We start from the raw sequence: 14836 nt of genomic DNA on the forward strand, positions 1-14836 counted from the left end.
TCAAAAACGGACCGACCGATCTAGACCCGCCCCTCGAACGAAGGGCCGGCGATACGGGACATGCAGCCACGCGAGAAAGCTCGGCGACCGCTTCAACTTAGGGCGTCGACCGGCCGTCTTCGTAAAGGACTGGCGATGGCCTTCGGGTGAGAACGAATGCGATCCTGGGGTAGGCGCTGTCCCGGGATTGACCCGAGACTGCAGTTTGCCTATAGAAGGTCGACGTTCAATGTGTTGGGCAATTCAAATTACTTCTCGCACTTGGCTGCGTCTTTCACCGACTCGATTCACCGATTCACCGATTTATGGCTTGGCTCGCGCCTACCTTCGGTAATGATTCTTCCACAGGTTCCCCCACGGCAGGGATGGCGAACCACTGACCCGCGGGTCACAAAGTGACCCACCGCGGCTCGAATAAAATAAGATAAAAATGCTAACATATCGGTTATGAAAATTAATAAAACTGGCCTTAAATTAATCTAACAATAACTAAACTTGGGCAGTCAGGGCGGCGATCGCTCATATTCAAATTGCTAATTTCTAAACCGTTATGGTAATTTTTAAATCCCTTAATGTTGGACGTATGTCTGCACCGCTGTGTACCGTTAGTCAGCTATTGGCTCTGACATCGTTTAAGACATAACAATGCAATTGATCTGTTCATTTCTCGTAAAGTCTTGTCTCTTTCGGAAGTGCATCTGCAGACTGTTTCATGGGTTATACGAGAACTAGATGCTACTTTGCATTTTGTTGGTTTCTCGGCTACAATGCCATTTAACCTAATCCTCCCGGTTTGACGCATGCGCGAAATTTCAGACGTTTTGCAATGCTGTGTGTATACCATGAGGTCTGGAATGTTTGTTATGGTCTTGCTTGAAAGGAAATCTTATTCCCCACACAACGATATGAGAATGAACCTTATATGACATTTAGAAGTGATAAAATTTCGCTTACATATCACGCGTGTACTTCCCGCTGCGATATAAAAACGTCGCACAACAAGAAAATGATTCCATAAACCTTGGCGTTGCGCGCTAACCAATAACAAAAGCTAGTATGATAAGGTCTTATTTTGAAGGTCATTTTATATGCTACATAACATAGGAGAGTGGACATCTCACAACGTCAGGAAGTTATAAAAATATCGAGTCGTTTGATCGCAGCTGCCTCACCGAAAAAAAGTTAGGCGTTTTATCTCGCAAATTCTCCTTGTCTGACGATTATAAGCTTTTATGATTCATAATAAATGTTTTATTATGACTCACAAAAGCTTTCAACGCGATAAAGCACAAACAAACAACCGATCGATCTATCAAGCTTAGCCTGGCCTGATTCGATGTGGTGACTTCTCAAACGGAAAATTTCCAAAACGTTTGAACAACGCGCGCTATGAAAAAGCGTTTAGTACCATATGAAAGAGAAAACCAATGTGCAGTCAACTGTATAGTCACATTTCAGCTTTACAATAGCTGTAGACGTCCAACAGCTGATAGAATGAGAGAGTGTAAATATTTTTGTTATTTTTTGACGTTACGAGAGACCTCTTGAAAGAGGTGTTTTAGTTTACGGTCCTCCAGTGACATCTAGCGTATAGTACTCTAAAATACCTTTCCAATGGTATATAATTATTGTATATTGGGTAAATTTTGGGGGTCGTATGACATTAATAAAAATGTATTCAAAATTGGGCTCGATTGGGCGTCTGAAACATTAAAAAACAAAAGCTTTTAGACTTGAAATAAAAACCTAGCGGACTGAAATAACAATGGGGCAGTGTAAAAGTGCCTCAATGGGGTTGAAAGCTGATGGAACTCTTTGGAACCGTAAAATAATTTGCCGTATCAGCCTAAACGTATTTGGTAATCTGTATGCGTGTTTTCGTACTCTAATTTCATAAAATCGAGTGCCATAAAAATCTCTGATAGAAGTGCTGCATAAGTAAAGCACAAAACTACACCAACACCGACTGAAGCTTATAAGATTTCAGAAGTTTCTTATAGTTACAAACATTGATTAAATATCTGTGACCCACTCTCTTCTGTTCCACGATAAAAGTATCATTTGTGACCCATTCATTGAAAAATGTTCGCCATCCCTGACCTACGGAAACTTTGTTACGACTTTTGCTTCCTCTAAATCTGTGGTCCCCAACCACCGTGCCGCGGCATATTAGTGTTCCGCGAAATGATTATTGCTATTTATTTTGGACATGCATTATTAGCATGCATGTCATTTTACTACTCATATATCCAGTACATATGCCACTTGCTTGGGCACGGACTCGCGCGTCACTAAACCGTTCCCTTGAATTCTGAGAGAACGGCCTTGCCAACAAACAGAAACGACAAATTTGCGGAGTCGTATTTGGGTATCGTTTCAATTCTTAGTTTTGCATGAAGCGCACGAACACCGTTTAAAATTATAAATCTCAAACAATGTAACAAATTATTATTTTACTAGTAGAATTGCCATTATTGCCATCATACGAACTCAAAGTAACATTCAGGATTCACGCAATGATTTTGCAGGGTTTTTATTCACTACTTAATACGAAAATAAATATCCGCATTCCGGCGTCAGTAATGATAATATTGTCCGCTTAAAATTGGGACAGTAAATTTACAAACGGTGACGAGAAATCTCAATGCCAGCGCAAAAGATAAAAATTGGAATAAAATCCCGAATTCACTCCTTAAAATAACTGTCTTTTAACAAAGCGAGGTAACTGACGCGTGTGTCGACTAATCACGTATGATTGTCCGTGATGGCGGTTTCAACTAAATTCTGAAACGCGACTCCACACGACGGGCTGAATAATATCCGGAACACACCAAAATTTCGGTATATTGTACACATAAATACTACTTTGTCACACTGAGATTTCATTTTTATTAATACTATAATTTCTCTATTACCTAAATGGTAATTAAATTTGATTCTATTTTATATTAGGACGTTCAACAATCACTTAAATTTGATGAATTATTACTTTTCGAATAATAGACTAGAGATAGTAAATTAGCCAGGAAATCATATGGATCGTATGGCTAAGTATGATATAGTTTATATCTGCGTATCAGATTAATACAAATTTGCGCTTTGACCTTTGATGGGATCGGTTTAGTGACGCGCGAGTTCCGAGCCCATCAAGTGGCATATGTACTGGATATATGAGTAGTAAAATGGCATGCATGCTAATACTTAAGAAAATGACATCGAATAGGTATTGTTACGTAACGATACACGGCGCGGTGTTTTTCTGGTTGGCAATCCAAGTTCGCCCCACTAATATTATGGAAAGTGTCCACCCCTGTTTTCGGTGCCGATTGCCTTTTTTTCCAAGTTTTAAATTGAAATGCGCGTTTGTAAGTCGATATGCTAACTCTCAACCGTCTATTGGAATCACTTGAATAAATTTCCTCGGGGCACAGCAATAATCATTTCGCGGAACACTTATGTGCCGTGGCACGGTGGTTGGGAACCACTGACTTAGAGGAAGTAAAAATAGAACTAGTTCGAGTCAACCAGTATATGTAGTATACAAGCAAAACGAGCGTGGGGCAAGCAGATCAAGTTTGAAACAAGCACGACAAGTTGTTTTCAAGACTGACAAATGTGGGAAAATCAATAGTAGAGTGAGAAAAACAAGATAAGTATGAAACAAACAGGACAAGTGAAAAAAGGAGACAAACAGGTCAAGTGTGGGACAAGCAGAACAAGTTGTTTTCAATCTTGACAACTGGTGGAAAATCAAGACTAGTGTGAGAACAACAAGGTAAGTTCGAAACACACCGTACTAGTGTAAAAAAGGGGACAAACAGTTCAAGTGTGAGACAAGCAGGTTAAATGTGACATAAGCATGTGACATAAGCTGGGCAAGTGTTAGACAAGCAGGGCAAGCAAGATAAGTGTGACTAAAGCAGGGCAAGTATTGTACAGGCAAGACAAGTATGAGACAAATTTGATTCAATCAGGATAAGTTTGTAAAAAACAAGAAATATGTGAGTCGAGCAGGACGTATGAGGTACAGGACAAGTGTGGTTGGGACGACCACGACAATTTTGAGTCAAGCTGGACATATGCTGCACAGGCATTAAAATAGTGGGTGAAGTAGGTCATACTGAATACTGTAACAAGAATGACAAGTTTGAGTCAAGCAGGTAAGATATGGGATGGGATAAACGGGACAAACGTTAGACATGCAAAATTAGTGTGTGGAAAGCATTACAAGTTCAGAACTCAATGGAGAAATATGGTACAAGCAGGACAAGTGAGGGACTAGCAGAAAATACGTGATAAAAAAAGGACAAGTGTTTGACAAACAGGACGAGTAGGAGCAAATTTGGGACAAGCAAGATAAGTGTGACTAAAGCATGATAAGTGTGATACATTCGAGGCAAATAATTATGAGACAAGTTTGATTCAATCAGGACAAGTTTGGAAAAAGCACGAACTGTGTGAGTCAAGCAGGACAAGTTTGGTGCAGGCAAGACCAGTGTGGGACAAGCAAGACAACTTTGAAACAAGTAAGACACGTTTGAGTCAAGCAGGAAAAGCGTAAGGAACAGGACGAAGATTAACAACAGCAAAAGTGGGTGACAAGCAGAGCAAGTTTGAAACAAGCACCAAAAGTTGTTTAAAAACCTGACAAATGTGGGAGGATCAAGACACAATTTAAGTTTGAAACACACAAGACAAATGTAAGAAGGGGATAACCAGGTCAAGTGTGGGACAGACAGGACCTGTGTGACACAAGCATGACGAGTGAGACAAGCAGGCCATACGTGATAAAAGAAGGACAAGTGTGAAACGAGTTTGCTGCAAACAAGATAAGTGTGAACTAAGCAAGTTTCGGACGACCACGACAGGTTTGAATCAAGCTGGACATGTGCTGTATAGACAAGACAACTGTGGGTCAAGTACGGCATAATAATAAGAAGATATAACTAGAATGACACGTTTGAGTCAAGCAGTGAGAGAAACAAGGTGTGAGAAAAACGGAAAAACGTTAGTCATGCAAAAGAAACGTGGGAAAAGCATGACAAGTTCAGACCTTACAGGTGAAATATGATACAAGTAGGACAAGTGTGGGACAAGCAAAACAAGTTCAAGTCAACGAGTACAAGTGGTATACAAGCAAGACAAGATGTTTACAATTCTGACAAATGTGTGAAAAAGTAGACAAACAGGACAAGTGTGGGACAAGCAATACAAGTGTGATAAAAGCAAGACAAATTTGGGACAAACAGGACAAAAGTGAGATAAGCAAGCCGATTGTGGTAGAGGACAAACATAAGACATGCAAAACAAGCGTGTGAAAAGCATTACAAGTTCAGACTATGGTACAAACAGGTCATGGGTGGGACAAGCAGAACAAGTTCGAGTCAACCAGTACAAGTGGTATACAAGAAAGACAAGAATCTGACGAATGTGGGGAAATCAAGACAGGTGTGAGAAAAACAAGATAAGTTTGGAACAAACAGGACATATGTGAAAACGTAGACAAACAGGACAAGTGTGGGAAAAGCAATACAAATTTGGGGCAAACAGGACAAATGTGAAATGAGCAGGGCAATTATGGTAGAGGCAAGACAATTCTGATAAGCAGGGCAAGTGTGTGACATGAAAGACAAGTTTAAATCAAGCAAAAAAAGACTGGAAAACAGGGTATGTGTGATACAAACAGGACAAGTGTTGGACAAGCAAGACAAAAATTAAACAAGTTTAATTCAATCACGACACGTTTGAGACAAGCAAATTAAGTGTAACTCAATCAGGTCAAATGTGGTACAGGCAAGACAAGTGCGGGACAAGCAGGGTAACTTTAAAACAAGTAAAACATTTTGAGTCAAGCAGGAAAAGAGTATGGAACAGGACAAAAGTTAGACACGCAAAACAAGGTCTAGACCAGGGGTGGCCAACCTTTCACATACCATGCGCCACGTTTTGAACATATTGTTCCAGATGCGCCGTAGATAAGTTGTATTCCTACGCCTAATGCCCGCTTCTTGTTGAAATTATATAAATTTATAATACACACACATATATACACACGTATATGTAGTTTTTACAATTTACAACTTCACATGAATAGAAATTAAGTAATGAAGTATAATAAATAAAACTGATCAATTTTATTTAAGTACCGCCTTTATGAGACTTTTGCTGCTGTACACAACTGCAAATGTTTACAAACAAAAATCAACCTTAATACACGCCTTTACACACACAAGAAGAAACTTTACCAATTAAGTTTACAGAAAACCACTCATTTAGAGAATTACCGAATCACTGAATTAAACACTGAATGAATAAATTTCAATGACAGCCGCATACATATAGTTAACTCAACGAAAATTCTCGTATCCACGCAAAAATTCGAGCAATTTACGATAAACAGATTACGATTGATTACGAAACAGGGAATCATTGTGACACCATGCTTCAAGTGAAAACTACAGCCTTCCTGAAAGTAGGATAAAAACGCATTCTGTCTTATGAGCATTACGCAATAAAGCTGTTTTTAACAACGAAGAGAAAAAGGTACGATTAAGAAGTAAAGTTAGGAGTAATATTGTGACAACAGGCCTTTAGTATCAATATCTACTCTACTCTACCCTCGATTCTAATTGGCCTTTGCTAATCAGCTGTTTGGCCTAGCGTCGCGTGATTTTACTCCAGGCTTCTTCGAGATTAGTACTTGCGTCACAGCAAGCGATTTTACGCTTCGCTTTTGTTGACAACGGTCATTTGAAGTTTGGATGAAAAAGATGGTATTTAGTGGTCATTTTCAGCATGTTGTGGGTTGATTTATAATAATTTTTTTAGGCTTGAGCAATTCAACTGGTTGTTCAATGGTTATTGGGAGATATTTGGGAAGTCTGGGCAATGGAAAATCCATGTTTCAAGCTGATAAATGACGATTTTCTATTTTTCCAGAAGTTCTGAACTTTTTACTTCAGTAGGGAAAAATAGTAAATTTTACTAATTTTGCTAAAAGTCTAGAATGAATGTCATAAAGTCCGCCCAAAAGCTAACGTCGATAATCGCCTGTTGTTTCTAATTCCAACAAGCCGTAAGTGAGCGACGTGGAGTAAGGAGAATAGATTTTAGGTACAATCAAAAGTCACCATGTAATTCGCAAAAAAACGGCTTGGCGTGGAGAAGCCAGGTGCCATTAGCAATTTTGGCATGAAAAGGGTTATAAAGATGCAATGCGTCACCTCTAATCATGCAATGCGCCACGTTTGGCGCATGCGCCATAGGTTGGCCACCCCTGGTCTAGACAAAACAAGTTCGAGTCAACCAGTACTAGTGATATACAAGTATGACAAGTGTAGGACAAGCAGAGCAAGTTTAAAGCAAGCAAGACAATTTTTTTTTCAATTCTGATAAATGTGGGAAAATTAAGACAAATGTGAGAAAAACAAGATAAGTTTGAAACACACAGGACATGTGTAAACGAGGGGACAAACAGGTCAAGTGTGGGACGAGCAGGTCAAATGTGACATAAGCATGGCAAGTGTGGGACAACACAACCATGACGAGTGTAGGACAAACATGGGAAACGTGATTAAAGCAGATCAAGCGTAGTGTTGGACAAGCAGAAGGGTGAGACAAGCAGGACATACAGCATTACAAGTTGAGACATTACAGGAGAAATACCATACAAGCAAAATGAAGTCGAGTCAATCAGTACAAGTGGTATGCAAGCAAGACAACATTCTGACAAATGTGGGAAAATCTAGACTGTGTGTGAGAAGAAAAAGATTAGTTTGGGACAATCAGGACAATTGTGGGACAATCAATACAAGTGTGATAAAAGCAAGACAAATTTGGGACAAACAGGATAAATGTGAGATAAGAAGGACAATTGTGGTAGAGCAAGACAATAGTGACAAGCCGGGCACATGTGTGACAAGAAAGACAAGATTAAATCAAGTAGCAAAAGAGTGGAAACAGGACATGTGTGAGAGAGGCATGGAGAGTGTAGGACAAACATGGCACATTTGGTACAACAAGTAAAAGGTTGAGATTAGCAGGATTACATACAGCATTACAAGTTGAGACCTTACAGGAGAAATACCATACAAGCAAAATGAAGTCGAGTCAATCAGTACAAGTGGTATGCAAGCAAGACAACATTCTGACAAATGTGGGAAAATACAGACTGGGTGTGAGAAAAACAAGATTAGTTTGGGACAATCAGGACAATTGTTGGACAATCAGGATAAATGTGAGATAAGCAGGGCAATTGTGGTAGAGCAAGACAATAGTGACAAGCCGGGCACGTGTGTGACAAGAAAGACAAGATTAAATCAAGTAGCAAAAGAGTGGAAACAGGACATGTGTGAGAGAGGCATGAAGAGTGTAGGACAAACATGGCACATTTGGTACAACAAGTAAAAGGGTGAGATTAGCAGGACATGTGTGATGCAAACAGAACAAGTGTTGGGAAAACGAGACAAAAATGAAACATGTTTGATTCGATCAGCATACGTTTGGGTAAAGCAAGATAAGTGTGACTCAAGCAAGACAAGTATAGTACAGGCAAGACAAGTGTCGGACAAGCTTGGCAACTTTAAAACAAGTAATACACGTTTGAGTCAAACAGGAAATGCGCAAGGAATATGACAAAGTTAAAACATGCAAAAAAAGTATTAGACAAACAGGACAGGTGTGGGACAAGCAGAGCAAGTTTGAAACAAGCACCACAATTTGTTTTCAAGCCCGACGAATGTGGGGAAAATCAAGACTAGAGCGAGAAAAACAAGATAAGTTTGAAACGAACAGTACGAGTGTAAATAGGCGGGGCAAACAGGTCAAGTGTGGGACAAGCAGAGCAAGTTTGAAACAAGCAAGACAAGTTGTTTTCGATCCTGACAAATGTGGGAAAATCAAAACTGGTGTAAGAACAACAAGGTAAGTTCGAAACACACAGGACTAGTGTGAAAAAGGAGACAAACAGGTCAAGTGTGGGACAAGCAGGTCAAATGTGACATAAGCTGGACAAGTGTTGGACAAGCAGGACAAGTGCAACTAAAGCAGAGTAAGTGTGGTACAGGCAAGACAAGTGCGGGACATCGGGCCAACTTTAAAACAAGTAAAACACTTTTGAGTCAAGCAGGGAAAGAGTATGAAACAGGACAAAAGTTAGACATGCAAAACAAGGTCTACTCTAGACAAAGCGGTGGGGCAAGCAGAAAAATTTCGAGTCAACCAGTTTTAGTGGTATACACGTAAGACATGTGTAGGACAAGCAAGGCAAGTTTAAAATAAGCAAGCCAAGTTGTTTTCAATCCTGACAAATGCGGGAAAATCAAGACTAGTGTGAGAAAAAGGAGATAAGTTTGAAACACACTACTTGTGTAAACAAGGGGACAAACAGGTCAAATGTGACATAAGCAGGTCAAATGCAGGACATGTGTGAGACAAGCATGGCGAGTGTAGGACAAAATGGGAAATGTGATACAAGCAGATCAACAGTAGTGTTGGATAAGCAGAAGGATGAGACAAGCAGGACATGTGGGATAAAAGAAGGACAAGTGTTGGACAAGCAGCAGTTGGACAAGCAGGTACACGACGGTCAGAAATGCAATAGAAGCCCAGATAGAGAAGTTCTGGTACCGTAACACAGCGCGGTGACACTGAACTAACTCGTAGCTGTCAAAAGCTCGAAAATCCAAACAAATATAAGAGATTAAAAGATGAAACTTGGCAGGTGGGTAGAGTTGTGTTTCTTCTAACCACCTTTGAAGGTTTCGCGTTTCTACATCTAAAAGAGGGGGAATAGGGGGTGCGCATTTCCAATACGTCGATTATATCTTTGTCAACTAATTTGCGACTATCGTGTTTTTGTCTGTTTGATTGCTGTGATGTGGTGCTTTGTTTATAATTTAACGAGTTTTGTTCGAAATAACCGTGTTCTTAAAATATATGACGGTCAGAAATGCAATTAGAAGCCCAATGTTTTTGAAGATAGAGAAGTTCTGGTACCGTAACACAGCGCGGTGACACTGAACTAACTCGTAGCTGTCAAAAGCTTGAAAATCCATACAAATATAAGAGATAAAATGATGAAACTTGGCAGGTGGGTAGAGTTGTGTTTCTTTCAACCATCTTTGAAGGTTTCGCGTTTTTGCCTTCTAAAGGAGGGGGAATAGGGGGGTGCGCACTTCCAATACGTCGATAATATCTTTGTCAACCAATTTGCGACCACTGTGATTTTGTCTGTTTGATTGCTGTGATGTGGTGCTTTGTTTATACAGGTACTGGTAAGTCACCGCATGTGATTTTTGGGGAATTGTTCTGCGTGTCCATATATTTGAGCATTGCTCTCTTGTTCTTACTCAAAACGTCTCTCTGATATCTCGGCTCAACATTCCGGGTATAATCTTATGACTTTGGTGGAGATACAAACGTGGCGATAAATGTACGCAATAGAAATAAAAGTCAAATTAAAAAATCTTTTAGAAATAATAATTCCGGCTGCGTGTGCAGCTGCCAGAATGCAACGTTTTAGCATAGTTTCGCGGCGATGCAAGGGGTATTTCAATAAAAAATACAAAACAATTTTGATTTAAAACAAGCTCTTGTTTTGAAACACAATGTTTTTTTTTAGAATTGATAAAAAAACAAAACCCTAATTGTGGTAGAGGCTAGAGATGTACCGATGTATCGGTATCGGGTATCGGCAATATCGGCCATTTTTTCGGTATCGGCCATGTATCGGTATCGGTAAGATTAGGGCCGATATTTCCGATATATTTACCATTTTGATATGGTCCAGAATGTTTTAAAAGATAAGTTGGAATACTACTTTTTAATTTATTTTTTGTCTGGAGAGATCGTGAGCTATGAGCCATACATGTCCCACCCTCGCGATAGAATAGGATTCACGTGTTTTTAGCTATTTATCAGCCAAACTAGCTCAACTAATTTGGCTATTTTCGCTGTCAAATATTTATATTGACATTTTTAATATTACATAGTAATTATGAAGAAATATATCAACACATCACATAACAAAAAGCAACTAGGCACCCAGTTTTAAATCATACAGTGGAATTGGGGTCCCTATTAACGGCACATAGACTTTTGGCACGGGTATAAATTTTGACTGTTTGTCGTCAAGTATGAGTGTCATTTAGTCCGTCGACATCGATAAACTAAATTCCGACACAACTATCCCTCTACGCAGGTATTAAATTTAATTTTGTTTAACTACACAATTACTTTATAGATATATTAGCATGGCCGCCTAGCCCTAGACTGTCTCAAAATATATGATAGCAATTGTAAAATATTATAAAATAGTAAAGTAAAAAAACATCCTCGACGGTTATGGGTAATCCTCCTTTTTGTCGGTGCTGATTGATAGTCTTTCATGTTGGCTTTGACTTCTTGCTTCGACGATTACGATTAGCCACGAAATAAAAAACTTGTAAAATGCTTTTAATTTGAACGTAGGACGGCGGCGCTAGAATGTGTGGGCGATATTCGATATTCTTTTAAACACGAATAACGATATTCGAGGATCGCGATATTAACATTAAATTCAAATTGGACACCGAGATTACTAGCGTTACTGTACAATGTATCTTAATCAGTTAAAGCAAACACCAAACATTAATTTCATATTATGTGATATATCTTTTTTTTCGTTCTGAAATAATGTGTACTATGAGCAACGCTCAAAGACCATTGTTTCAACCCGTCTGCCTTACACAGCACACCTAATTAGGTTATAATCACATAGTATCGGTATCGGAATATCGGTAATATCGACATTTTTGTAGTATCGGCGTATCGGTATCGGCGTTTTTAGCTGGTATCGGATCGGTATCGGCGACAAAAGTGGTATCGGTACATCTCTAGTAGAGGCAAGACAATTGTGAGGAGTAGGGCAAGTGTGTGACAAGCAGCAAAAGACTAGAAAACAGGACATGTGTGAGACAAGCATGACAAGTGTCGGACAAACATGGCAAATGTGATACAAAAAAGACAAGTGTGGGACAAGAAAAAGAGTGAGAATAGCAGGATATGTGTGATACAAACAGGAAAAGTGTTAGACAAGCAAGACAAAATGAAACAAGTTTGATTCAATCATGATACGTTTGGGACAAGCAAGTTAAGTGTGACTCAAGCAGGTCAAGTGTGGTACAGGCACGACAAGTGCGGGACAAGCAGGGGAACTTTAAAACAAGTAAAACAATTTTTAGTCAAGCAGGAAAAGAGTAAGGAACAGGACAAAACTTTGTCATGCAAAAGGTATAGACTCTAGAGAAGAGGTCTAGTGTGGAACAAGCAGAACAAGTTTGAAACAAGCAAGACAAGTGTTTTCAATCCTGACAAATGTGGGAATATCAAGACTAGCGTGAAAAAAACAAGATAGATTTGAAATACACAGGACATGTGTAAATAAGGGGACAAACAGTTCAAATTTGACTTATCATGGCAAGTGTGGGACAACACAACCATGACGAGTGTAGGACAAACATGGGAAACATGATACAAGCAGATCAACCGTAGTGTTGGACAAGCAGAAGGGTGACACCAGCAGGACATACAGAATTACAAGTTCAGACCTTATAGGAGAAATACCATACAAGCGTGGGACAAAATAAGTTCGAGTCAACCAGTACAAGCAAGACAAATGTGGTGAAATCTAGACTGGGTGTGAGAAAAACAAGATTAGTTTGGGACATTCAGGACAATTGTGGGACAAGCAATTCAAATGTAATAAAAGCAAGACAAATTTGGGACAAACAGGATAAATGTGAGATAAGCAGGGCAATTGTGGTAGAGGCAAGACAATTGTGACTAGTAGGGAAAGTGTGTGACAAGAAAGACTAGTTTAAATCAACCAGCAAAAGACTGGAAAACAGGACATGTGTGAGACAAGCATGGCAAATGTGATACAAACAAGGCAAGTGTGGGACAAGTAAAAGAGTGAGACTAGCAGGATATGTGTGATACAAACGAACAAGTGTTGGACAAGCAAGACAAAAATGAAACAAGTTTGATTCAATCAGGATACGTTTGGGACAAGCAGGTCAAGTGTGGTACAGGCAAGACAAGTGCGGGACAAGCACGGCAACTTTAAAACAAGTGAAACACTTTTGAGTCAAGCAGGAAAAGAGTAAGGAACGGGACAAAAGTTAGACATGTAAAACAAGGTTAGACTAGGCCTGGGCAAGCTACGGCCCGCGGGCCGCATCCGACCCGTAGCAACGTTTCATCCGGCCCGCGAGTAGATTACTACATTGAGATACTTACTTTTTTTATTTACATATAAACTATACTTTGAGGGCAAATTTCATTAATGTAATAGAAATCAGCGTTTTGGTAGCTTTGTTATTTTTAGATTAGACTATAGTACCAACTCCTATCTGTAGTCATCTTCGTTACAACGATCAGCGCTCGTTTTTGCACGTGATCACTGAACAACAGAGTAATCGAAGCGTGAATATTGCGCGCATAATTTTGATAAGTCGCGTTTTGATTCGTGTCCTAATTAGGAGGGATACATTTAGGCTAGTCAGCTCTCCGATACTCAGCGTTTCAAGTATTGTAGCAGTAGTGGTATGTAGATAAAGTGTTGAATTGCGCCCAGCTATTTTATTCTTTGTTTATCCTTTTATTTATGTAACTAGAACTCTAGCGTCAATTCTAAACCTGTGCTGGTTTATACAAAGTTGCAGAATGTCAGGCGATAACAAGGAAAAAAAAGTTGACACAGAATGCAGAGTTTTTAAAAAAAGTTGGACAGCCAAGTATTCATTCACCGAAGTAGACGGAATAGCTGTTGTCTGGTTTGCGAGGAGAAGATCGCGGTTCTCAAGGTTTTTAATTTAAAAAGGCATTTTGAGACAAAGCATGCAAAAAATACAAAAATCTAAGTAATAATGAAATGGCACAAACAGCGGAGAGTATGGCAGCAAAGCTACAAAAACAGCAAAGTTTTTCACACGACTCCATGCGTCTAATGATGCAGCTGTCATGGACAGTTTTGTAATAGCTCACAAAATCGCTCAAAACAGCAAACCATTTTCTGAAGGGGAGTTCGTCAAAGAATGTTTAGTAGAGACTGCAGCAATTGTTTGTCCTGATAGAACAGATGCGTTTAAACAAGTTCCGCTATCGAGAAGAACTGTCACCAGAAGGGTCGAGTGTAACGCAGGAGATTTGAGAGATCATTTTATTCATTATGTCAAACAATTTGACTTCTTCACTTTAGCGTTAGACGAGAGTTGTGATGTACGCGACACTGCTCAGTTGCTTATTTTCATTCGTGGCATTACTTGTGATTTTAAAATTACTGAAGAATTAGCTGCAATTAGGCCAATGAAAGGAACAACAACAGGTGCAGATATTTTTAGCGAGGTAGATGCATCCATGGATGGTCCGGCATCCACGAACAGGACGAGTGTAAATAGGCGGGGCAAACAGGTCAAGCGTGGGACAAGCAGAGCAAGTTTGAAACAAGCAAGACAAGTTGTTTTCGATCCTGACAAATGTGGGAAAATCAAAACTGGTGTAAGAACAACAAGGTAAGTTCGAAACACACAGGACTAGTGTGAAAAAGGAGACAAACAGGTCAAGTGTGGGACAAGCAGGTCAAATGTGACATAAGCTGGACAAGTGTTGGACAAGCAGGACAAGTGCAACTAAAGCAGAGTAAGTGTGGTACAGGCAAGACAAGTGCGGGACATCGGGCCAACTTTAAAACAAGTAAAACACTTTTGAGTCAAGCAGGGAAAGAGTATGAAACAGGACAAAAGTTAGACATGCAAAACAAGGTCTACTCTAGACAAAGAGGTGGGGCAAGCAGAAA

This window comes from Styela clava, chromosome 6, assembly GCF_964204865.1.
Source record: "Styela clava chromosome 6, kaStyClav1.hap1.2, whole genome shotgun sequence".
Lineage (NCBI taxonomy): Eukaryota > Metazoa > Chordata > Ascidiacea > Stolidobranchia > Styelidae > Styela > Styela clava.